Source organism: Prionailurus bengalensis, chromosome A2 (genome assembly GCF_016509475.1).
Source record: "Prionailurus bengalensis isolate Pbe53 chromosome A2, Fcat_Pben_1.1_paternal_pri, whole genome shotgun sequence".
NCBI lineage: Eukaryota > Metazoa > Chordata > Mammalia > Carnivora > Felidae > Prionailurus > Prionailurus bengalensis.
The window spans coordinates 141964237-141990868 of NC_057348.1; the positions used below are offsets into that span (position 1 = coordinate 141964237).

The following is a 26632-nucleotide window of genomic DNA, read 5'->3' on the forward strand; positions in this document are numbered from 1 at the left end:
TAAGGAATTTCATTTAAAATTCACTTTATCCTTAGTATTCTCTAAACAATGCCTAGAGAAGGTGTTTTTCCAGATATTGGCTCTACCAAAACAAACTGCTTATTTGTAAAATAAACATACCGCATATGATACCCTGTGCAAGTGAACATCAAATACCAAGACTCGCACACACGAGTGAAAAGTAGAGGATTTGGAGGATTTGGTTTGTTTTCTGACCTTCTCTGGTTTGAGGAGCATAGCTATAAATAGTTTCTCAGTGCTTTTTTTTTTTCATTGAATTTTAGCAGAAAGTTACTGACATAGTAACCTAAGCTGTGGTCTTCAGACCCATTCTACCAATGGCCAAACTAAACAGGCACTTTGACCACTTGATGTTGGCAGAAAAGAAGGGGAGGGAGAGAAGAGTCACAGGAGCAAAAAGAGGAAAGAAAAAAGACTGAAAAGCACTGCAGCGTGGTCTATCTACACTGATAAAGAAATGAGCATGGACTGAAATGATTATGAGTGATATTTATTTTCCTAAAACTTCATATTTTTAAAATTATATTCACATTAATTATTTTACTTGATGCTTCGGGATTCTTCTTTTTTTTTTTTTAAATTTTTTTTTTCAACATTTATTTATTTTTGGGACAGAGAGACACAGAGCATGAACGGGGGAGGGGCAGAGAGAGGGAGACACAGAATCGGAAGCAGGCTCCAGGCTCTGAGCCATCAGCCCAGAGCCTGACGCGGGGCTCAAACTCACGGACCGTGAGATCGTGACCTGGCTGAAGTCGGACGCTTAACCGACTGCGCCACCCAGGCGCCCCGCTTCGGGATTCTTCTAAACCAAACAGACCAAGTAAAATTTCTTGCTTTTGTTTGATAAAACTGAGTCTCAGAGGAATCTCTCCACTTGGTTGGGCATCACTACTGGAATCCGTGCCCAATCTTCCAAGCTCAGATCTCTTTTCACAATACTCAGCAGCCTACAAACAAACACAAATCAGAAGTCCTTATCATTTTCTATCCATATTTCAGTTGCTTCTCATTTCCCTCTTTATTCCTAAAAGAACACCAATGTTCTTATTAAGAGCCGCAAGTCTGGGGAGAGGGAATCCCTTAAAGATCCATTTGTTATACTGCTAGTCTCTGATTTCAAAGGCCAAAGTATAATACCTACCATTACATGGTCTCTTCCTCTCTTCATTTTTATTACTATCCTTCTCAAGTCTTTATTGTTAAAATGCCTGATACTTATTTTTATATCTTATCACATTCAGCAATTCTTTGTAGAATAAGGTATGATTATTCTTGATATTTTTCCTGAGCCTTATTGCTAAAGTATTGACCCTTTTCTCATGATGAAATGAGAGCTTCGTGGAATAAGACAATAATGATAAAATGCCTGAACTCCCCACTATGTCAGAAGCATCAGCCCCAATTTTAAGATCAGTCATTACAGCTCATCATGAGTGATTTCTATGCAGTTATTATTCTATTTGTTTAGTTTTATGAGACCCTTTGTTGAGGACTGTGTAATCTTCAGTTCTGGATGTCATGTTGGACCTTTATGTGAGATAATGAAAAAGAAGTTCTGCTACCTGGATCAATGAAAATGTAAAAGTTTCCATTACATCATTCTTCTGAGGAAATATTATTATTGATTACTGTGTAATCTATCTTCAGAGAGCATTAAAAATGATGAATTGTTTTGCTTTGCTTATACCCCAGAAGTCTTGACATTACCAGTTCTAACTTGCAGAATTTGCTACTTAGTAATGTCATTTGCGCCAACAATTTTGAGCAAAACACACCACACACACACACACACACACACACACACACACACAAATATATCCTTCTCATGACGTACCTGGATTTAGTTAGTCTTACTTAAGATACTGTGAAACATAGCATGTATATAACTTTTCTGTAACAGATACTATTACCAAACCAGGATATGTTTGTATGCAAAGTGACCTTTCCATAATTCAAAGACCAGTTCAAGTACTGAATGGTTTAAACCTTTCTCTGAATCCCTAGCTTCAGTTAGTGGCTCTCCGGTTTTTTTCTCATAGCTCTTTGTATATATTTTTACCTGGATATTATATATATATGTAATATGTCTTTCTACCTATCAATGAATCTGTCTACAGATATGCATATACATATATTATACATTTGAAAAAATCAGATAATATTCTGATTTTCATTTTTTAGCTAATAGTAAAATTTGTCAAAAGCACTTACTATTTCTTACACCTCTCCTACATTCATAACATCCATTTTAAAGTTGAATGTATTCCAACTGTGAAGAACAGAAAAAACTAAAATACATAAATTTCTATTTAAAGCTATAATGATGTATCTGAAAAATATACTATATAGGAGACACTTCCATACCACATGAAATAAATAAAAGCACATGAGGAATAAAAATTCAAAAATTTTTGTAGTAAATATAGTTAATATTTTAGAAAGTCTTCTTTCCAATTTTGATTCAAGTTTTATCCATGTGTTAAATGTATTTACACACTGATCTCAATACAATAATGCATGTTGATTAATCTTTGTGATCCTTTCAGAATCCTGCCTGTCATCAGATGCCTATAGACATCAATGACACTCCTTTTTAATAATAGAAGAATAGCAAATTATGGAATAATTTAATTTCTTACTATCATGAAGCCCAAATGCACTTTTTTATAAATCATTTCTTAAGTCTTTTTTAAAAATTCTTCTTCCTGGAATATAAATGCCTTTCTCAACAGATGTAATTATATTGTAAGATACCAAAATGAAAACCTCTAAAATAACTATGTCTAGATATACATTGCATATTATTTATATTGTACATTGTATATTATGTACATTACTTAATGTCACCACTTTAACCACTACGATTCTGTAAATCATGTTTCTAATGTGTGACTTTTATTTATTTATTTTTTAAAAAAAAATTTTTTTTTTCAACGTTTATTTATTTTTGGGACAGAAAGAGACAGAGCATGAACGGGGGAGGGTCAGAGAGAGGGAGACACAGAATCGGAAACAGGCTCCAGGCTCTGAGCCATCAGCCCAGAGCCTGACGCGGGGCTTGAACTCACAGACCGCGAGATCATGACCTGGCTGAAGTCGGACGCTTAACCGACTGCGCCACCCAGGCGCCCCTAATGTGTGACTTTTAATACTAAAAGTTGAAATGAAGTTATAGGTGCATCATGATATATAGTAAAATTGCATTAAGGGGATCAAAATCACTTTCTAACTGTGATTTTGCTAACAAATGAACAAAAAAGTCTCCCAAATCTCCCCATGGTAAAGTTATATGTAATGCCAAAACAAATATGTCATCTCATGACAGGTTCATAAGAAAGCCAGGATACAAGTTTGTTTTATTTTTTTTATTATTATTTTTATTTATTTATTTATTTATTTATTTATTAAAAAAAATTTTTTTTAACGTTTATTTATTTTTGAGACAGAGAGAGACAGAGCATGAACGGGGGAGGGTCAAGAGAGAGGGAGACACAGAATCTGAAACAAGCTCCAGGCTCTGAGCAGTCAGCACAGAGCCCAACGCGGGGCTCGAACTCATATACCGTGAGATCGTGACCTGAGCCGAAGTCGGACGCTTAACCAACTGGGCCACCCAGGCGCCCCTACAAGTTTGTTTTAAAACTTTAAAAAATATATATTCCCATGGGGAGCCTGGGTGACTCAGTCGGTTGAGCATCCGATTTTGGCCCAGGTCATGATCTCGCAGCTTGTGAGTTCTGGGCTCTGTGCTGACAGCTCAGATCCTGGAGCCTGCTTCAGATTCTATGTCTCTTCCCCTCTCTTCCTCTCCCCTGCTTGCACTCTGTCTCTCAAAAAATGAATAAACGCTAAAAAAAAATTAAATATATATATATATATTCCCTAAAGAATGTTATTTTTAAGTAATTATTTCCAGGTTAAAATACATTAATGCCCAAATCCATAAAATGCAACATACTCTGAATTTAATAAACTATTTAATTAACATTTCAATCTAACAGGATAGTTTGCTTTGTCAAGAACCGTGTACTTAAGCAGGAGTTACTTGCCCTCTATCAGGTGCCCTTTCTCCCCAAATACAGCCACGTGGTTTGGGAATTGGAGGGTACATAGTTGGATATCTTTTTTCCCCTGTAGGAAACTAAATGTGGAACAAAATAAATTGATATGCGACACTTCCTTAAACTTGTCTGATCCAGTATCAGTCTGATATAAAAGGGAATGAAGGATAATAGTAGTTCCCGAGAGAAAACTTACCATATGGAAAATAGGTCTCCTCAGGTAATCAAATTCAACTTTAGAGCCTGGGATATAGAAATCAAGTGTTGACTCTGCACAGCATGCAGCTAATGCAGAAAGAGCCTTCCCCACTAACAAGAATACAAATCCCCATCTGAGTATTAGTCCCACAATGAGGACTTGAGGAAGGTTAATTATAAAAAGCTAAATCACAAGGGACATCTCTGCTACCCTCACTGAGCATTATACCAAAAAGAGTATCATTCCTCATAGCAAAAGGAGCCATTTTGATCTGCATAAATAGGCACATAGAAGTGAGCGTAATGAGTGAACCGCGGATTTGCAGGGGTAATGGTTTGTCTTCATCTGTTCTGAGAATTAAGCCAGAAAGATGAAGGAAAATGAAACCAGTCACTGTTTCGAGTCTTATCTAATCAGGACCTCTGATTTCCTGGAAGGCTACCTCAGGTGAACACAGGAAGGACTCATTCAATGACAGGTAGAGGTAACCCTGGAGACCCACAGAATTATTTTTGGAATAAACCTTTAGAAAAGGACCAAATTCCACACTAATTTAATAGGTAGAGTTTTACAGATATTTCTTTGATAATAATTAGTATTAGTAATCCTAGCAGTTAGGGCTACTTATGTGTCAGGCATTCTTTTGAAACCTTTACATTAATGTGCCTTTCAACCTTCAAAATCAGTCCATTTAATAGATGGAAAATTGGGGTCCTGAGATATTAAGTAAGGTGCCTAAGCATACACATTTAGTAACAGGTAGAATCACTGTCAGAACTCAAGAAACTGGATTCTAAAACTTTACTTTTAAAACCAGTGCCCTGATAATAGATATTAAAGGAAATGGTCACTTACCAGGAGATAAGGTTAACAGTATCTGGGATATCTGCGTTTCAACTGAACCCCTCTTAAATACTTGAGCTTGTTTGAAGATTATTTAATTTATAACACACAATTTCTTATATCTTCCCTACTAGAAGTTTAGTCATTTTTACCAATGGAGCTTGAAAAACAAATCTCTTTTTTGATAAATAATCATCTTGCTTTCAGCATCTAAAACTTATTACCAGAAATACCTTCTGCCAGACAGACAAATAGTATTATTTCTTATCCCAATGCCATAGGGTATGATAGACATTTTGATTGTTATTATTTTTTATTGTGTTTATTTCTGGAATTTTCTGCATCTTTGAGGTTACTATCCTTGTCATTAGCTGGAAGCTACAATATGAATTTTGCATTCAAATTTCTGTGTTTTTCCTTTGCATGCAAATATAATACTGCTTTCAAATGATAATATAATCTATTCACATTCTTATTGGAAGAACCCAAATATTAACACTTTGTTCTCTTTGAAGATGGTGATCTGAGTTTTACACAGAAAACATTTCAATTGAATTGTTGGTTTGAGAGGAAATATTTTACATTTTGATGAAAGATACTTGACAATGCTTTTGTCAGATTAATGAGGCATAGCTATATTTGTTTTTCAGAGCTTTATTTTGATACATGAACACATAGCTTTATTTTGATTAATGGATAAATTATTTTTAAGAATAAAAGAATTTCTAAATTTCAGGTTTATATTTAAGATGGGTATAAACATGATTATATTGTTCCAACACATCCACTATCACTGTCTTTATTTATTTATTTAAAAAAAAATTTTTTTTTCAACGTTTATTTATTTTTGGGACAGAGAGAGACAGAGCATGAACGGGGGAGGGGCAGAGAGAGAGGGAGACACAGAATCGGAAACAGGCTCCAGGCTCTGAGCCATCAGCCCAGAGCCTGATGCGGGGCTCGAACTCACGGACCGCGAGATCGTGACCTGGCTGAAGTCGGACGCTTAACCGACTGCGCCACCCAGGCGCCCTACTATCACTGTCTTTAAAAAGGATTTGGATTTATTTTTTTTGAAGTTTCTTTGTATTTTATTTATTTTGAGAGAGAGAGAGAGAGAGAGAGAGAGAGAGAGAGAGAGAGATTGAAAGGGCATGTGCACGGGACAAGGGCAGAGAGAGGGAGAGAGAGAATCCAAGAGGCTCCACATGGTCAGTGCAGAGCCCGATGTGGTGCTTGATCTCACAAACCATAAGATCATGACCCGAGCTGATATCAAGAGTCAGATGCTTAACTGACTGAGCCACCAAGGTGCCCCAGGGAAGATCTGGATTTAAAAGTTGTGCTATTCCTTTTAATGCTCCTAAAATTTCAGAGTATGAGTGATTATATAAAGAACATCTATAAAAAGCTAAAAAATAGCATTGAATATAAAACAAAAACTTATGTTCACAGGATATTAATGAAAGGAAATTTGGCAATTTGTAAGAGATTTAAAACAACTTTTTCTACAGTAGATGCAATCAATTACTACTGTAACAAAGAAAATTCACTCAACCATGTTTAAGAGAATTGAACACAATCCTTATAAACCCACTGCCTCTGCATTAACAAACCAGCTGAAAGATTAACAAATTCACTGCCTGTTTGGAGATATTTAAAATATCCCAAGTTAATGGTTTAGGAATTACAAGGGAGTTTTTAAAAACAAAATCCTGTGAAAACTTCAATTACAGGAGCTTCTGAAGTCTGAAACCTGCATATGAATAAGATCTGTCTGATATTTTCCACTGCTCTTCAAGATTGGATAAGAGGGGAACACGTAGCATTAAATCACACACCATCTCTTATATGATGTATTTTAGGATAGTCAAGAAAGGAACATCACTTTTGTTTATATTCCCCTTTGTATTTCCTACAGTTTTACTTCTCATCCTTAAGAAGTATTTACTAATGACAGTCTGACTTTGTTTCAGTAAAGGAAGACTGATACACACTAAATCTCCTGCTGGGAACAATTAGAAAATCTAGACACAAACACATACTTGGAGGCATAAAAGCAATAATAAGATGGTGAAGAATAACCAGCCAAGATCCACGGGAAGATGAAAGCCTAGAGAGGCAAATTTAGGGCTTCTTGTAAGTGTTTTCTGACTCAAGAGCAAGATGCAGAAAACCTGAAAGGCTAAAAAACACTTTTAACAGTCCTTCTGTGCCAGAGGACAGAAACTGGAGTTCAGAGATGGTAACCCGGGGGACCCATCTTAATTTGAGATAAGTATGATCAATAAGTACACAAAACTCACAAGAACTGAGGCTCAGATTTAAATCTACTCAATCCTTGAAATTTGATTAAGTTGATCCTGGATTGCTAGCATCTCTAAAGTGCCTTCCAGAAACAAATAGGTATTATTTTGAGAGAGAATGACTTCATATGAGACCTGACTATGTCTACAAACAAGTTTGCTGATACAGGTGTAGCACACAATCTTAAAAAAAAAAAAAAGGCAATATACCTGAGGAGAGAAGATAATACTAAACCGTGCCAACTGAGAGAATCAACAGACAAATAAAAACTCATGAATGAGGTATAATATATAGAAAATATAATAGAAGATACCTTCTTAAATTTGGATTTTAGGTAAACATTAAATATCCCATACAATTTTGGGTCATACTTATACTAAAATAGTATTCATTGTTGACCAGTTGATGTGTATCTGAAATTCAAATTCCACTAGGCATTCTGTATTTTATCTGGCTACCCTACCCATAGAGAACTCAAATACTTCCCAGAAATAATCAAATAATTAAAATAGTTAAGCTAACAAATGATCAAGGAGTTAAATATAGGCAAGAGGGAAAAGACCCCATAAAGACACCAGTTACAGGTTTTAGCAGCATTTGCTGGTAGGACAAGCAATGATCAGGCAGACAAGGTACCCTGTTCCTGCACAGATGCCTCTGAATAGCACAGGGACATCATTTGGTTCAAACAATCCTTCCCTTCCCCACAAGAACCCAAGAAGATTCACTCTTCACATACCTTGATCCCATCACTTAAATATGCTGAACTTTTACTTAAAATGAAGAAGTCATCCCGGGGTCCTTGTAAAACAACTCTGTGATTCATTTTAGAGTACATTGAATATGGAAAGTAAAATGTAACCATTTAAGACAGAAGAGGGAGAGATTTGGATAGATGGAAGTTTCTTTATTCCTCATCAGGGTGGGAACCTGGGAGGCAGACCAATCAGCCATAGAGGTAATTTCATCTCCCAGGTACAGTTTTTAAAATTAGCATCAACTCTACTCTTATTTCTCATAATTTTTTCTCTTTATCCATTGTTTTGTAATTCATCTCTGTAAATATATCTTCTCCTTCCTCTACATTTTCGTAATGTAGAAGAAACAAAAAATAAGTGAAGCTAATCTGTGTGTGAAGCTGTCAATGCTACCGTGCCTATCCCTAAATACTTGTGTGATTAGCTGTCTACTCCTTTTCCATTTTTATTCTTTCTTCCTTTTATCAGAATTGATTTCTAAAGTTAAGACTTATACTAAAGTCAGCTTTAAAATATTTCAAATAATTTCCTTCAAATTAATATGTTAACATACTCTTCTGGCTGAGATTCCTGACATTTCCTATGAAAGGCACTACTCAGAAAATTTCCTTTATCCTGGTTTACCTGAATAGTTTCTATTCCTCTGTCCTACAGAATGTAGAGGGAAAATTAATTAAAAATTGAATTGAGGAGAAGTTATACTATTCTAAGCACCATATTTCACAGATAGTGTAAGACATTATTTACAAAACCTTGACAAGAAACTACAAATAGGATTATAAGTAGATGAAAAGACCACTATTTATCCTGCATATTTTCCCTTTAAAGTAGCTTGTTCTTTGTGTATCGTCCATTGACAACAATAGAAACCTTAAACATTTGAAGAGATAGTCAGAAAATCAATGAAATCTCAGTAGGAATCAAATTATAAAAACCACATAAATGTAATATATAAATATATAATATATACATATAACGTATAAGAGGAAATTTTCTTATAGCATCCTTTAGTAATTTTTACTCAACTGTATATCTCAACCAGTTACTATTTATTAATCTAACAATTTGCTTACTATTTCTACCACTCAGAGGGAGATAAGGAAAACACTTCTATTTAATAATAAATTATAATAAGATATTGCATTTGCTCAATTATGAATATATTAATGAATACATCTTTACAGCTTACACGTCCCCTTTACCCTGACAATTTCTTAGGAACTGGAAAAACGTATATGGTAACTGACATTTCACAGATGAGAAGACTAAAGCCAAAAGAGTTAAAGTTACCAGCTCAAGATCAGACCCTAATTCAGAAGTGGAGGCAGGATTAAGACAGAAAGTTTGGAAGTAAGCACAATGTTCTTTTTGGTACAGTATTCTTCTAACCCTTCTGAAAAGTTTATATTTTATGAGATTGTAGTTCTCTGCTGGGATCTCATCAGAGCATTTGGTATATTTTATATTGGTCTTATTTTTTAACATGGAAAGAAAAGAAAATTAGAACATGCTTTATTTATTGACAGATTTCAATATTCCAGCATTGTTTTAAATGCTATACCTACTTTAACTCCTTTAATCATCCCAAAATGCTATGAAGTGGATGCCACCCTGGGACTTAAGCAGTTTCAGGGCCAATAAGCAGAGTGCGGACCAGACACCCATGCAGACTTAATTTGGTCGGAACATCGTGGTGCTGCTTGGAATAGTATAACTTTTACTTCATTCAGATTTACTTAATTCTCCCTCTCAGTTCTATAGGAGACAGGAATAGAAAATATTGAGGTAGTTCTAGGATAAAGGAAATTTTCTTTCTAAGCAGGGCCTCTGAATTCATTCGAGCTGATTTGCTCCCTGCCTCTAGTTGCCACAGACAGGGTCCATTTCTGTGACAAACACCTGTGGATCAAGGAAAACGTTTGGTCCATTTCTAACCAAAGCCCTTTTTTTTTTTCCAGGTCTCAGACACATTTTGTAAAGTTCAAACGGCCACTGGAGAGGAAATTGCCCAAGCTGATCAACATGTCCATTTTCCTTGGTCACTGCCTAAATACACAAGACCCTGTAATACGTTGTCAATATCACAAGGCCCTGAGTTTCCTTGTCTTTAACCCAGAGCTCAGTACTTTGGCTATCTACAAAAATCTGAACACCATGGCCTCTCAGATTCCTACATCCTTATAAAGGGACTCCCGTCCCCCACGCATGGTCATGTCCTCAGCATTTGCTATTTCACACTACTCCTGAACCTGGGTTTTCCTTAGCATACCATTTCCTTTGTACCCATGTGCATGAAGACTGTTTACAGTCTTCACATAGAAATACATATATATATATATATATATATATATATATATATATATATATATAAAAACTCCACATGTTTATTAAAAAAATTGACTCTTGGGGGCGCCTGGGTGGCTCAGTCGGTTAAGCGGCCGACTTGCTCAGGTCATGATCTCACAGTCCGTGAGTTCGAGCCCCGCGTCGGGCTCTGTGCTGACGGCTTAGAGCCTAGAGCCTATTTCGGATTCTGTGTCTCCCTCTCTCTGACCCTCCCCTGTTCATGCTCTGTCTCTCCCTGTCTCAAAAATAAATAAAAATGTTAAAAAAAAAATTTAAAAAAATTGACTCTGGGATAGAGTCAATTTGTTTTTAATAAACATTTCCACTCCTTTAAAGTTAAGTACTTAAGACATTTCAAGAAATACAATAGGTAATATTTTTTACTAAGCACTTACCACATGCCCAAACTCTAAGCATTTTGCATGTATTTGAACAGTAAATCCTCAAAATACCTATGAGAAAGGATTATTTGACTCAAGGTTAACAGATATTATATATCTTAAGTCACACAGCTAGGAAGTGATATTTTAACCCTGATTACTAACATCTGTGCTATACTGCTTCACTGCATTTGCTGTCTTAAAAATACTTTAAAAAATCTTTTTGTCATTCAATAATTACCTTTTCTTATTCCTGTCAAGTATTATTTGATTCTTTTCTTTTCTCTTCCTTCAGTTATATTCTACCATGCATTGCTTGAGTTTTTAATGAGGAAGAATCGTCTTCATTCTTTGTCATTCATTCCTAAAAGGGTCCAGATCCTAATTCTAATTCATAGTGGGGTTTCCCTCTCCCCACCCCCCTCCACCCCTCCCTGTACTAACAACAAGCAATTCTTTGGGACACCAGCTGGATGTCTTACAGTTTGACTCAATTCTGACACTACCTAGAGAGAGCGTCAGATGCCATAGGTTACGAGTTCAGTCCTACAAGATCGCCCCCTCAAAAGCCTCAGACATCAGTCAACAAGACCACGTTATTACCTGCTCCTGACCAACTGGCTTCAAATTGGAGGTCCCAAAGACTCTCCCTAACACAGGCTGCCCACTGAAGCCCAGGTTTTTACCTGTACTTCTAACTTACTGGCTATAAATCGAACGGTCCCAAGACTTCCTCCTTGGGTTCAATTAATTTGCTAGAGTAGCCTACAGAATTCAGAGGAACATTTTATTTACTAGATTGCCAGTTTATGTTAAATATATAACTCAGGAACAGTCAGATGGAAGAGACACATAGGGCAAGCTTTAGGGAAAGGAGAAGGAGCTTCCATGCCCTCTCCAGGTGCGCCACTCTCCTAGCTCCTTGGCAGGTTCACCAAGCTGGAAGCTGTCCTTCTGTGTTTTTATGGAGGCTTCATTACATAGTTTAGATTGATTAAGGCACTGGTCATTGGTGACTGATTCAACCTCCAACCTTTCTCCCCTCCCCAGAGGTAGTGGGGGTAGGACTGAAAGTTCCAACCCTCCAATCAAAGGGTTGAGTGTCCTGGCAACCAGCTGCCATCCTTAGGTGAGGTCCAAAAGTCACTTTTTTTTTTTTAGTTGTTTTTTTTTTTAACGCTTATTTATTTTTGAGACAGAGAGAGACAGAGCATGAATGGGGGACGGTCAGAGAGAGAGGGAGACACAGACTCTGAAACAGGCTCCAGGCTCTGAGCGGTCAGCACAGAGCCCGACGCGGGGCTCGAACTCACGGACCGCGAGATCGTGACCTGAGCTGAAGTTGGCCGCTTAACCGACTGAGCCACCCAGGCGCCCCCAAAAGTCACTTTAACATAACAAAAGACAACTATGTCTCTCCTCAGGAAATTCCAAGGATTTTAGGACAAAACCCAAACCAAATATATATTTCTTATTATAAATTATAATTTCACAATTCCTTTAAGGAGACATTCAAGCCGAATTTGAGTAAGAACAATGTTGTTACAATTGCTAGTTTCTTTTTGCTAGATCTTTTATACTTTTCCTATGAGGGAAATGAGCTGTAGATGAGAAGTCTGATGGATCATAAACTCTACTTTTAAAAACTTATTAAATAAGATCCTTAAAGAAGGAAAAGATTTCCAGGGTCCTTTTGTAACAAATCTCCATTTTCTGACTGCAGTAAATGTGATATGGCTGCTCACTAGGTCATGTGCATTAACTGATTTTTAAATCAAATCCACAGGGGATGTCATGACTCAATATGACTGTAATAATTGCTGCACTTGAGCTATTGAACCCACTTTTAAAACCAAAGATAATTTTTAATACATACATGTTTAAGTTCTGTCCTTCTCTCTACAAGCTAAATAATTTGGGGGAAGTCATTAGTACTGTCTAAATAAGCAATGACGGGGCGCCTGGGTGGCGCAGTCGGTTAAGCGTCCGACTTCAGCCAGGTCACCATCTCGCGGTCCGTGAGTTTGAGCCCCGCGTCGGGCTCTGGGCTGATGGCTCAGAGCCTGGAACCTGTTTCCGTTTCTGTGTCTCCCTCTCTCTCTGCCCCTCGCCCGTTCATGCTCTGTCTTTCTCTGTCCCAAAAATAAATAAACATTGAAAAAAAAAAATTTAAATAAGCAATGACTTTGTAGCCAGGCTACAGAAATGTATGTTGTTATGTAAACACCCTGAAAAATTATTTTTGAGGAAATAACTATTGGAAATATGCACATAAACTTAGGAAAAGCACCTAGCAGGAAAGAACACTTGTAATTTTTCTATTAGAATTTTAATATAAAATATTAAGCACGTGCCACCAAATCCATGTGCCAACAATGTTTGATAGCAGGAAGTATGACTATTTTTTAAAGGCACAAGACATGAAGCAAGTGTCACAGGACCTCACATAGCTTCCATGATGACCCCTTGGTCTGTATTCTTTTTGCTATATGCTTTTGCATTATGACTTTCTGCCTAAACACATGCAATTCCCACTAGCAACAAACCTTAGCTGAAAATCAAAGAAAGCCTTGAACAAGCATTCATATATCATACAAATTATTGAAAGAAACTTTGAAATTGACACTGTAGACCTCAGGTTTCTGGATGTATTTGACATCTGGTTTAGTAAGAAAATTAGATTGACTACCATGTAACACTACTTATAAGATACTTTTTTGATTAACTGATCTGCTACAGGGTTGATCTTTTTTGTTCCTTTTGTTGTTTATTTTTCTTTTTGGTTATAATTTTTGAAAGATTAAACTTTTTTCCAATTTTAAAGATGTTTTCAGTATCATTAGTATGAAATTATGGTAGCTATGTAATATTTAAAGTCTGTTCACACAGATTTATCTAGTCACTCCCATCCACATGATAATTACTCTTTTGAGAAACAATTATGTACCAGGAGCATGATCCTAGATTCAGAAAATATAACCATAAACAAAATAGACAATCCACAGCTTATATTTTAATGAAGGGAGATAGATAATAAATAAAACAACAAACAGGAAAATAAAAAAGATACCATATGATTATAAATGCTATGCAGAAAATAAAAATGGGTGATGTGCTAAACAGTAACTGAATGGCAACTATAAACTGGACTGTCAGAGATGATCTCTCTGAGGAAATGTAGCAAACACCCTTTGTTGCCAATCTAATGGTCATTCCCATGGCACTTCTTCTTTCTTGAAAGAGTATTTATTGTAGTCATCTATTCACTCTTGTATATAGTGCTCAGAAAGTAATGTAACTTTGAAAAGAAAATAAAGAGAATGAACAGAAAAACTGCACAAGTGCTTTTGATATCCCTGGACTTCGTTAGCTAGCATTGTAATAGTCCTCCTTCCAGAATTTTTTTTAATGTTTATTTATTTATCTTGAGAGACAGAGAGAGAAAGCAAGCAAACTTGAGTAGGGCAGGGGCAGAGATAGAGGAAGAGAGCAAGAATCCCAAGTAGGCTCCAAGCTCAGCAGGGAGCCTGACATGAGGCTCATGACTATGAGATCATGACCTGAGTCAAAATCAAGAGTTGGATGTTTAACTGACTGAGTCACCCAAGCACCCCATTCTTCCAGAATTTTTGTAGGTGAAATAATTAAACCCATTATAAAATTACTCTTAAGTGCATCTCTCATTTATTGTAATATACACATATTAACAGATACAAAAGAAGCATTTAAGTTGAGGCAGGAATGACAAAGAGTTCAGCTATCTAAGAGTTTGAAAGCAGTATATTTCAGACGGAGAAAAGAACTGGTCCAAAGAATATGTGGCTGGAATAACCCTTCTGTTAAAGAACATGATGTGTCTGAGGCTAGATGGGAAGGATAACAGGAAACAAAGAGGAGGTTAGAGATGTATCAGGATCAACTTGTGTGGGTCTTTGCTAGTCAGATAAGGTGTCTGGCTTCATCCTAAAAGTATGGGAGCCGTTAGTTTTCTAATCTAGGGATGACACTACCTAGATTAACATTTTAAAGAAATCACACTGGTTCCTATGGATGGAAAGTGGAAAGGCAAAAGTAACACATGGTGATCCATTAACAGAGATTTGTAGAGATCTAGATAATGGTAGTGATATGGATAACAGCAGTGGTGACTAGCACAAGTGAATAGATTTGATATATATTTTGCTAGATCTGTAACACCTAATAATGGATCCGATATATGAGTAAAAGAGAGAAAGGAATAAAGGATGACTATTTAGTTCTTTGGTTGGCTTTTCAACTGAGATGGGCTCAAAAGTTTAGATAAAAGAAGAGTATATAAATATTGCATAAAAATATATATCTAGCATGAAAGTAATTAAACCTCTCCTGATAGAATTAAAACATTTGCACATATAAAAACCTATTATTAAATATCTACTACAAATTAGATTTTGTATCATGATTAGGGATTAAAAATATGTATTCACGAACTTGAGAGATAATTATGTAAATAACTACCTTGAAGTGTAATAAGTGTTCTAAAAGAATTATATGTATAACTATACATATAATTATGTATAATAATTATACAATATACAATATTGTACATAATACAACATACAATAAAAACTAACATAGAAAATGTAAAATTCTAGGTATCTTTTTTTTAATTTTAATTTTTTTTTAACGTTTATTTATTTTTGGGACAGAGAGAGACAGAGCATGAATGGGGGAGGGGCAGAGAGAGAGGGAGACACAGAATCGGAAACAGGCTCCAGGCTCTGAGCCATCAGCCCAGAGCCTGACGCGGGGCTCGAACTCACGGACCGCGAGATCGTGACCTGGCTGAAGTCGGACGCTTAACCGACTGTGCCACCCAGGCGCCCCAAAATTCTAGGTATCTTTTACTCAACAACTAGATTGGAAAATTCTTTAGAGTAGGATATGTCTCTTTTACTTCTTTGTTGTTCCTATAGTACCAAGAAAAGTACAAGGCATTCAATGATAGTCCATAATATTCAAGGAAGTTTAGAAGTTCAGATCTGTACAGTTAACCAACGTGCAATTTCCAGTAGACGCATAAAGGGAAATTTTGAGTGATAATTTCTTTGCAGAAGATTCTTTGGTCTTTTGCAAAGACCAAAAAAAAAACATCTAGAGAAGAATGGCCTCTTTTTCAAGGGATAATCACACAATACAGTAGGTACAGTCAGATACAAGTCTCCACCTATAAAATAAGGTAAATATCTAATTATCAAAGACTAAGAAGGGCAAATTAAGGTCTGTTTAGGTTTTACACTTCTGAGTTAACATTTTCCTTAAATAGTTCTATAATCTAGTTTAACTATGTAAACGGGTTAAAGTAAAGCTGTTTAAGACACTGCCTCTACATCCCACTGAGAGCGGAATCACCAGCGCAGCTGTCCTTCAAAACAAGATTGCAGCCAAGTATGCAAATCCTCTGTGTGCTGAGGGAGGACATGCAAGTGACCTCATCCTCTGGCCAACTGGCAATTGCCATGTTGGTGAAATCACTATTTTTTTTTTTTATTTTGGCGCAAGAGAAGATAAGAATATTTTTGTTTAACAAGATTCTGTGTGTGGGTGTGTGTGTGCATGTGTGTCTGTGGGTGTGTGTGTGTAATTGTTTCCTGATGTTCGTGGGAAAAGGCCTAAAGTTAATCAGCTCTGCCCTCATTACTGCAGTCAGTGGAAATCATTACAGTTGGCTGCAGGGGACACAAGGATAATTTGTCCATCCAAAAAAAGAAACTAAATGTTACAAAAACAAAAATCATCACATTATAGCATGATGGTATGAAGAAACTAGCCTTCTTAAATTACATACAAACCTTTTAGGTCTAAACAAGATATGAACCAACTAACATATTCTTAAATTAAATTACAACTTTTCTTGATCTTCCAAAATTCAGGTTTGTTGCTTTGCTAAGAACGATACCATTTGTTGTGACCTTAAATTTGTGGCTGTAATATTCTCCATATGCCTTTCTTTCTTTTGTCTTAACATTTAAACTCACCCCTCCATACTTCACTTTATATAAAAGACATTTACAAAACAGATACTCTTTGTAGGACTTTCAGACAAGCTCAAAATGCCTGAAGCACGGAACTCCATTTGGTAGATATACAATAGGATGTTTTAATTTCTAACCTGAAGCTGCTCACCCAAAGATTTAAAATGCCATGGGGATCAATCTATTGTCAAAATGTGCTTTTCAGACAGACCCATTTAAGAATGACCCTGATAAATAAATACAAAGATTTTTGTTGGGTCAATCATGATAAAGCAAATTGCTCTCTTTGCATTGGACCCAACTCTGGTTAAGAATCAGCATTAACCAAACCCCAGTTTTCTTCTACTTAAAAAATGTTCTTCTCCTACTTAAATACAACATTGTCTGATAATTATAACATCATGCTCTTAAGGAATACATTTCTTTCAAATTCATAACTCCTCTCATAGAATAATGTGAATGTAACCAAATAAATAGATTCTGAGATGCTATCATGATAAATAAATTAGGCAGGAACCATAAGTATGAATATCAAAATCATACATGATTTTGTCTAAATGGTCATACATGAATCTTGGGTTAGTCATATTTTACTGTGTTTGGGGTTAAGTCTTGGTTCTGCACCTATCTGGTGTGATAATTCCAGCAAACCAAGTTCTCTCTCACTTTTAGTTTTCTCATTTTTATTTTCTTTCTTCTTTTTTCTCCTTCCTTCCCTCCCTCATTCTCTCACTTCCTCCATCTCTCCCTACACATTCGAGTGTAGATAGGTGAACAGTGAAATAGACAGCATATCTCATATCATGCTGTGAAGAAAAAATATAGCAGGGAAATATTCCTGGGAAGAAACGGTTGCTATTTTTATACAGGGTGATTAAGGAAGTCATGACTTAGTAAAAGGTGATGATTGAGACAACCTGAAGGAGACAAGGAACCAAACTTATCAGGCTATCTGGCAAAAGGTCATTCCAGGAAGAGGGAAGAGTATGAAAATCTTCAAAGTTAGAGGAAGTGTTGATGTGTTCAATAAAGAGAAAGTCTGCGAAGCTAGAGTGGAATGAGGCGGGTGAAAGTATGAGCTGAAGATGTCAAAAAGTTAAAGGGATATAGAATCAGGTGGTGTGAAATCATATACGTAGCACTGTAGGTTGCTGTGATAACTTTAGGCTATCCAACTGAATTAAAACCCATAGAAAGATTTTACAAAGAGAAGAGACATGCTTTAAGTGGATCACTCTGGCCTCTACAGTGAGAACACCCTGTACGGGAGCAGGACCAAATGATGCAAAAAATGATGGTGGTCTAGGTGAAGGCAGCAGCAGTGGAGGTGATAGGAACTGGATGCATTATATTTTTGTTTTTAAAGTATTTATTTTTTAATTCATAGACTTTACTTTTGGAGCAATTTTATATTTTAAGAAATTGAACAGAAAATATGGTCAGAAATACCATAGCTACTACCACCTAGACCTTTACTTCTACAGCCATATGAAGTAAAAATCAAGAAACTCCAACAAATTTCCATATAAAATCAGGTGCACCTGCCATCATATGTGACCAAAGATCCAGTCATTGTGCATGCAGCTGCTATCGCAATGCCTTAGTACAGACTCCAAATAGGACTCAAGATTGCAGCCCACGTGAGAAATACTACCTTCAAGTGATTCTGGGTTATAAATATTTAAGTTATCATCCTCCAGAGCAGTGGATTGGATGATGGGCAAGTCAATCTTTGCTTGCCACCTTAAGTCAGAAGAATGGTATGGCTTCAGACACTACCCATATTTTTTTAATTTTTAATTTAATTTAACTTTTTTGAGAGTTAGAGAGCTAGAGTGCAAGCAGAGGGGGTGCAGGGAGAGAAGGAGACACAGATTCTGAAGCAGGCTCCAGGCTCTGAGCTGTCAGTACAGAGCTCAAAGTGGGGCTTGAACTCACAAACTGTGAGATCAAGACCTGAGCTGAGTCAGAGGCTTAACTAACTGAGCCACCCAGGCACTCTTGATACTACTCATATTTTCAAAGTACATGTCATGAGATCATGAGATTAATGACTAATATAAGGTAGAATAAGACATATCAAATGATTATTTAAAATTATTTTCTTATTTATGTTTTCTGAAGTTTCCTAGGTTGTGATTATAAAGTACATGGGTGTATATACTAAATCTGAGTTTTCTATTTCTATGCATTTATCAGCTCACACAAAAGCCTTTCCTTCTGCAACACTTTCCTCAATATTTATGGAAGCTTTTTCAGAGTAAAGAGAAAGCTTCTGTCACCCATTGATCCCATTTTCCACAAGCTGCCCTTCTGCCACTGCCTTCCTCCTCCTGCAAAATACAGATTCCTGAACCCCAACCCAAGGGAACATTTAATATTCCTGTGCTCCAAGGACACAGCAGGCTTTTTAGAAGTGGGAAGACTGGCCCTATCCCAAATGCTTTACATTCCAATTTTGATCAGTTTTAACATCATTTCTGGAAACATTAAATCAAGACATTTTTAGTTTAGTGTGTTTCTTCTCAGGAAACACAGATATCTGTGTTCGGATGGACCCCATTCTAGGACAATGATGTTTGGGCTCAGTTAGTGAATTCAGCTTATTTTGTTTGAAACTTCTATCTTATAAAGAATTCCCTCCAGATATACCTGAAACTCCTGCTCCAAGCTGGCATATATCACCTTCCACCTGAGGTCCCCACTACTCTACCAGCCATAGTAACATATGCCTACATCACAAATATAGACACAGATAGGAGCTTACCAGCTGTCTCCTTAGATCCCATGTAAGTAGATCCTTTGGAAGGAGAGGGTTACCAGATGTGTTCTAATCTAGATGCTGACTCAGAAGTTTTCCAATTATCTAAACTGGTTTTAGCCACATCATTCCAATTGTTTCTGCCCTACACATAAGCATTACAGATGCAGACCACAATTTATCCATTAACACATTTTATAATGTAAATTTAAATAATTAGTATTTACTGAGCATCTTGTATATATCTAGCACAGATTTCTATTATTTCCATTCAAAGCTCTCTCCTTAGGGGCACCTGGGTGGCTCAGTCATTAAGCATCTGACCAGGTTTCAGTTCAGGTCATGATCTCATGGTTCATGAGTTTGAGCCCCACATCAGGGATTCTCTGGGGATTGGGATTCTCTCTCTCCCTCTATTTCTGCACCCCCGCCCCCCGAATAAATGAATAAACTTAAAAAAAAAATCTCTCTCTCTAAATGTTCTGTAGTGCATCATTTCTCTTACCATATCCCTCTTTCTGGTTCACTTCCTGTTTGAGACTTATTTAGATACACACGAATAAAAACAATAGTTATTGGTCAGATTTTATTAGTAAAAGAGAGTAAGTTTATAATGCATGTGGAGAAGAAAAGGGAGATTGTTAGAATCTTGTTCAGCTAAAGGGAAAAAAATAATAAGGAATAAATTGGTTTCCCAATCTATTTAATGATAGAATATTTGGAAGTTATACACAAATACCTGCATTATATTTGTTTTTAAAGTAAATGACTCTTTGGCCTCTAGTTACAAATACACAAAAGTGGCTTTAAACATTAAAAAAAATTTTTTAAAAAAGGGGGGGCACCTGGCTGGCTCAGTGTGTTGAGCGTCCGACTTCGGCTCAGGTCATGATCTCACAGCTCTTGAGTTCAAGCTCCGCGTCAGGCTCTGCACTGACAGCTCAGAGCCTGGAGCCTGCTTCAGATTCTGTGTCTCCCTCTCTCTCAGCCCCTAACCCACTCACATTCTGTCTCTGTCTCTCTCAAAAATAAATAAACTTAAAAAAAATTTTTTTAAATATACAAAAGTGGCTTAATTTGTTTCCTCAAGGTTCTCCAAAATCATGTATTATTTACTTCCTTTCTGTATTATTTTCTGGTGATTGACAAATTTGAAATTAGCCTTGTTGAAGGTCTATCAAGTTGTGGGTAACAAGTTATTCATGAGAAAAAAAGCTGAGGACTTTTTTTGGCTATTTGTTTAAAAAAATTTTTTTTTAACGTTTATTTATTTTTGAGACACAGAGAGACACAGCATGAACGGGGGAGGGTCAGAGAGAGGGAGACACAGAATTTGAAACAGGCTCCAGGCTCTGAGCTGTCAGCACAGAGCCCGACGCTTGGGGCCTGAACTCACTGACCGCGAGATTGTGACCTGAGCCACTGAGCCACCCAGGACCCCCTGCCTATTTGTTTTAAATACCTTCTGGCAATTATGATTCAGTAGGTCTGGGGTAGGGTCCAAATGTTGATGTTTCTTAAATTTCCTTGGGGAATGACAATGCATGTACCCTCCACCCAGAGATCTATTGGTTTCCAGCAAATTAAAGGGGAGGGGAGAATAAAAGCATCCAGGATCTTCTCAACTTATATAGTTAATGTACATTCTCTTACTATATTATAAAAACAAAACAGAAACAGAAATACCCCATGACTTTTACCGGACTGAGAAGAGGAAGTACTCCACAAGTATTTTCTCAAATGAACATTCAATTCCTACTTAATTACTGTTTTTCAATAATAGGTATTGACATCCCTATTCTTTGCTTTTTTTTTTTTAACTTTACAATACTTGAGTGTTTTTTTAATACCCTTCATTCCAGCTGTTCTTGAAGACCACAGGAAAAGCCAAATGAAGCAATCTATCTTAGGATGGGCACAGTCTTCAAAGACAAGCTGTATCCCTGGAATAGGAAACAAGCTCAACTATTTCCTGATATCTTTGTCCTTAGCTGTTTTAAGTATTAATTATAGTTGAAATGTTCTCCTTGGGTATTTGACAATGGAATTTATTCAGTATTAAAAGTAAATGAGCTATCAAGCCATGAAAAGACACAAAGGAAACTTAAATGCATATTTCTAAGTAAAAGAAACCAGTCTGAAAGGCTAAATACTACATGATTCCAACTTATGACATTCTGGGAAAGTAAAAACTGTGGAGACAGTAAAAAGATCTGTGGTTGCCAGGGATTGAGGGGGGGAGAAGGATAAATAGGCAGAACACAGAGAATTTTTAGGGCAGTCAGAATGCTTTGTATGATACTGATGAGGGAGTATAAGTCAAGCTGACACCCCACAAACCACCCTCCCAGGTGGGATATGTGCATATTCAATATATGCATATTCTTCAGGCATTCCTGGCTGCCCAAGAACAAAAGAAAGGGCAGAAAACAAATGGTTAAACTGATAGGCTCCAGCAGTTTACAAATATCTCATCAATAGCCTAATCTCCAGGAACTCCCTACTATCTTAATGATAATGCTTTGCGAGGGGGTGGGGGGCACCCTTAGCTTGACAATAGCTAGGCCTCCAGTAATCTATAAATCCTCTTTAGCATATGGAAATCCCTTTACGAAACTTCCTCTTGACTTTACCTCCCCCAACTCCACAGTATATAAGCAGTCATTCTGCATGATCCCAGTGCAGCTCTTCCTGCCCACAGGTCCTGTTCCCAGGCTTAAAAAGGCTTTAAAAAAAATCACCTTTTTGCACTAAAGATGTCTTTAAGAATTCTTTCTTGGCTGTCGGCTCTGAATCCCACTGTCACCCCAAAACCCCATCAATACTATAATGATAGATATATGTCATAATCAATTTGTCAAAATCCATAAAATTACAATACCAAGAATGAGCCATAACGTAAACTATGAACTTTGAGGCCTTGTGATGTGCCAATGTAGGTTTATCAATTGTAACAAATGTGCCACTCTGGTGGGAGATGTTGATAATAAGGGGGCTATGCATGTGTGGGGGCAGAGGGTATGTGGGAAATCTCTGTACCTTCTTCTAAATTTTGCCTTGAATATGAAACCTCTCTAAATGAAATACAGCCTTTAAAAAGGAAAGGGAAGCAAGATCCAAGATGGGGATCACTGCATAATAGAAGATTCTGGCACACAGTTCAATAACTGTGTCATCAAAAGAGTTATATCCAGAGAGTAGGTTTAATGAGCTATAATTGTACCAACCAGAAAGTGACAATAAAGATATTTGGAAGTCTGAAACTAAGTTGAGGAAGAAACAGGAAAATGAATTACCTCACATACTTTGCTATTCTGAGACAGATGCCTTTCTTATTTCTTGGATGAATATGCTAATATAGCAGAAGTGTGTGTATTCTTTTCCAACAATGATCATCAGGTTATACAATGATGATCCATTTGCCTAATTTAATGGATACTTCTCTGTCTTCGTCTTCAATTAGCATTTTAAATGTTTTCCATTCCATCTGTCCTGAAACTTGTTTTCTTCTTTGGCTTCTGTAACATTTCTCTCTTGTGGATGTCCTCTATTTGCCTGACTACTTCTGAGTTTCTGTAACAAAATCCTTCTTTATCATCTGGTCTTTAGATATTGTTGCTCCTTAGAGTTTTATCCCCAGCAATTTTTACCTCCACTCCACTTTATGTAAACGCATTACTTCAAATGGTAATAGAACTCAAATCCCTATGTCCAACCAAGACCTTTTTTTTCAAGTTTTCTTTTAAAACAACAAACCAATGTCTCAGAGTTACTTTGAATTCAAACCTTTCTAAAACAATATCAATTCTTCTAATTCTTCCAGTTGACTCAAATATGACTATCATATTTGTCACTTATTCAACATTGAATTAAATGGGCAAAACTAGAAAATTGTAAGTCCTTATTATTTTTTTCTTTTCTATACCTCTTCTACAATTAATTTACTGAAAATCTTAATATTTCTTTATTAAAGTATTTCTCATATATGGACCAACATTTCCTTTTTTACATCTTGTGACATCATTTAATTGCAAACTATTGCAGTTACTTAACTGCTTTTTCTGCCTCCAGTTTCAGACCCTTACATCCATAATCCACAACACTGCTAAATTAGTTTCCTGGAAATGCCAAAACAAAGTCCACAAGTTGGGTAGCATAACCTACAGAAACTTATATTATCTAATAATTCTAAAGGCTGGAAAGGCAAAAATCAAGGTGTTAGAGGTCTGTGAGGGAGAATCTGTTCCATGCCTCTGTTTCTAGTAGTCTCAGGCATTTCTTGGCTTCTAGACGTTCTCTCTGTACCTTCACATCGCCGCCCCCCCCACATGTAAACATCTGTTTCTGTCTAAATTCCCTCTTTTGATAAGGATACCAGTTATACTGGATTAGGGTGTACTCTAATGATTTCATTTTAACTCAATCATCTGCAAAGAACCTATTTCCAAATAAGTTCACATTTATAGATACTCAATGTTTTTGGAGGAACACAATTCATTCTACAACAGCTGCCAAAAGATATCATTATAAAAGAAGTCACAGCATATCCATCCTTTGCTTAGTTCTTCATGACTATTTCATAAAGTCTACTTTTTGGAGATAGAATGAAGGCTTTTTCCATTCTATTCCCAATCTATCTTTTTCATCTCATCTTCTGTTAATGCCTCTCAATGACTCCTTGCTCTAGACGGTATATGCCTAATGCTTTGACTCTTCTAGGTTTTGATGACACTCTCCCTGAAATATTTTTCTCTGCCTGTTGAAATTTTACTTAATTTTCACAACCTAAACCAAATGAAGTATTCTCTAAAGAGCCTCACTTGATTCTCCCAGTCCAATAAATCATCTGCTGTTCTGTCTGCCCACGGCATTTATTTATTTATTTAAACTTCTTAAAACGTAAGATTTTCAAACCTAACTTCTTGACTTATCTTATGAGTCTTTTTTTTTCTCATTTTTAAATGTATTCTATTGTATTCCTTTTAACAGATCAAAATGGAATATGAATAGTAGTCAAGAATATTTGATTTTTTAATGGATCTATGTTCAAAAGTAGATAGATCTGGACTTCCTCAAACATTTAAACCTGATAGAATTGCAGTGCTATTGATGAAAATAAAAAAAAAACCTAAATAGAGCAGTCTCTTTGTTGAAATTATGCATTTGACTGATGTTGGATACCTATTGAATATGTCATGGCAGAATTCACATCATCCTACCAAATGTGAGAATTGAATGCATCGTGTAAAATAAGGGGTGAACATAAAAAAGACTAAACAGAAAGTACTCAGCTTTTGGAAGTTCTATGATATGAGCTTGAAGGAGAATTAGATAAAAAAATGAGAAGTCAAAAGAAAGGATGCATCTGGCATAGGATGCAAATTTGATAATTGTTGATTCACATCTTAGTTCTAGATTGTAGAATGTACACACCACAAAACTGGAAATATAGGCTAATATATTTATAGAGGTAGCTAAAAAACTCGTTTGCATAGCAAATGTTCTGATAGGTTTCAGTAAAAAATACACACCCAGGTTTTGTTTGGTTTGGTTTTCCTAAGGAAAGTTGTTTTTTCAACTATCTGCCTTAGAAACCGAAGCAGGATCAAGGAGACCATTCTCCTCAGAATCTTGGCCTATTTTTTCATTTTATCTACTTTAGTTATCATGTTAAATCATAACATTTAGCTAAACTTTTATGTTCACACTTAACATGAGAACCTAAGATGCACATTTAATGGGAATGAAATTCTTAAATCATACTACTTTATTATGCATGATTTAAGAGTTTCATTCCAATTAAGTGTATGTATAAAGCTATAATTATTGCCAGTCTGCCTTTCTATTTATACTTTACCCCTCCTCAAAAGGCTTAATGAGCTTATTGGATAATTTTGGGAGATAAAATCTAAATCATGCAGCTTCTTTATTTCACTTGAAATTCTAAATGCAATGTTTCACCTTCGGCATTTGGTAACATAATGGATAACACACTTAATCCATCTTCCCCTGATGATAATTCTGGCCTTTACTTAAAAGATATCATAATTTAAGTGCTATAAATCTAACCAGTAGATGATAATTTTGTTTTTCCCTGGGATTATGGCAAAGCAGCATGAGAGTAACTGATGAGTTTCTGCCGCCATCTGCCAAGAGCAGAAGAGCATCCCTCTATGGCTCTCTTCTTAATGGGAAAATGAGCACATTTATGTACATATCTGGCTAATTTGGGGCCAAATACATCTCTTAAGAATCTTTGCTTCCTTTTACAGTGTTAATTCTGAGGCAATTACCATATGACAGGTGGAAAGTGCAAGTGAAGCCACAGCTGCAATCCCTTAAATGATGCCTATAAACAATTGGAAATAACCGAGGATATTTCCATGATCTTACAAGAAGGGGATCAGCAAGTCATTGCTGCTCTGTCCCAAAGGGAATGCCATGAAGGCAGCAGCAAGTGATGTTTTACATGATGCCAAACTACAAAATACAATGTGGTCTTGTTTGCTGTTCCCAGTGACCTGTCCCTGTGGAAACCTCATTTGCTTTTTTTGGGATTGTGTTCAGCATTTTTATTTCTGAAATATGTCACCTTCTCCACTACGCATAGAATCTCATGATTCAGTATATTTTAAAAAGGAAAATGTTCAAAAATTTAGAGAGGTATACAATTTGAAAATAAAAAATACATGTTATATTTAAAATATCTTTATGATCTCATGAAAATAGATGCCACTTAAAATTTTGAATCATACTAAAATTATATATAGGTATGTAAATTATTAAACACATTTCATAGAGTTGTAAGTATCTTGTTTATGACAAAGAAAAATATCTTATAAATTTGAAGAATGGAGAATCCTAAGATATTTGTTTATACATGTATGTGATTACAAACTTTTTTTTTTTTGGAATTGGAAAATCTGTTTTATAAAGTCT

General features: G+C 36.2%; 1 long non-coding RNA gene across 1 annotated transcript in view; it reads right to left on the reverse strand.

Moving 5' to 3' along the window:
* Positions 1-818: 818 nt before the first annotated feature.
* Positions 819-26632, reverse strand: part of LOC122488179 — a 114675-nt gene continuing 88861 nt past the window's right edge. The window contains exon 3 of the long non-coding RNA XR_006298583.1: positions 819-971. This is a non-coding gene — a long non-coding RNA (uncharacterized LOC122488179). The remainder of the gene's footprint in view (positions 972-26632) is intronic.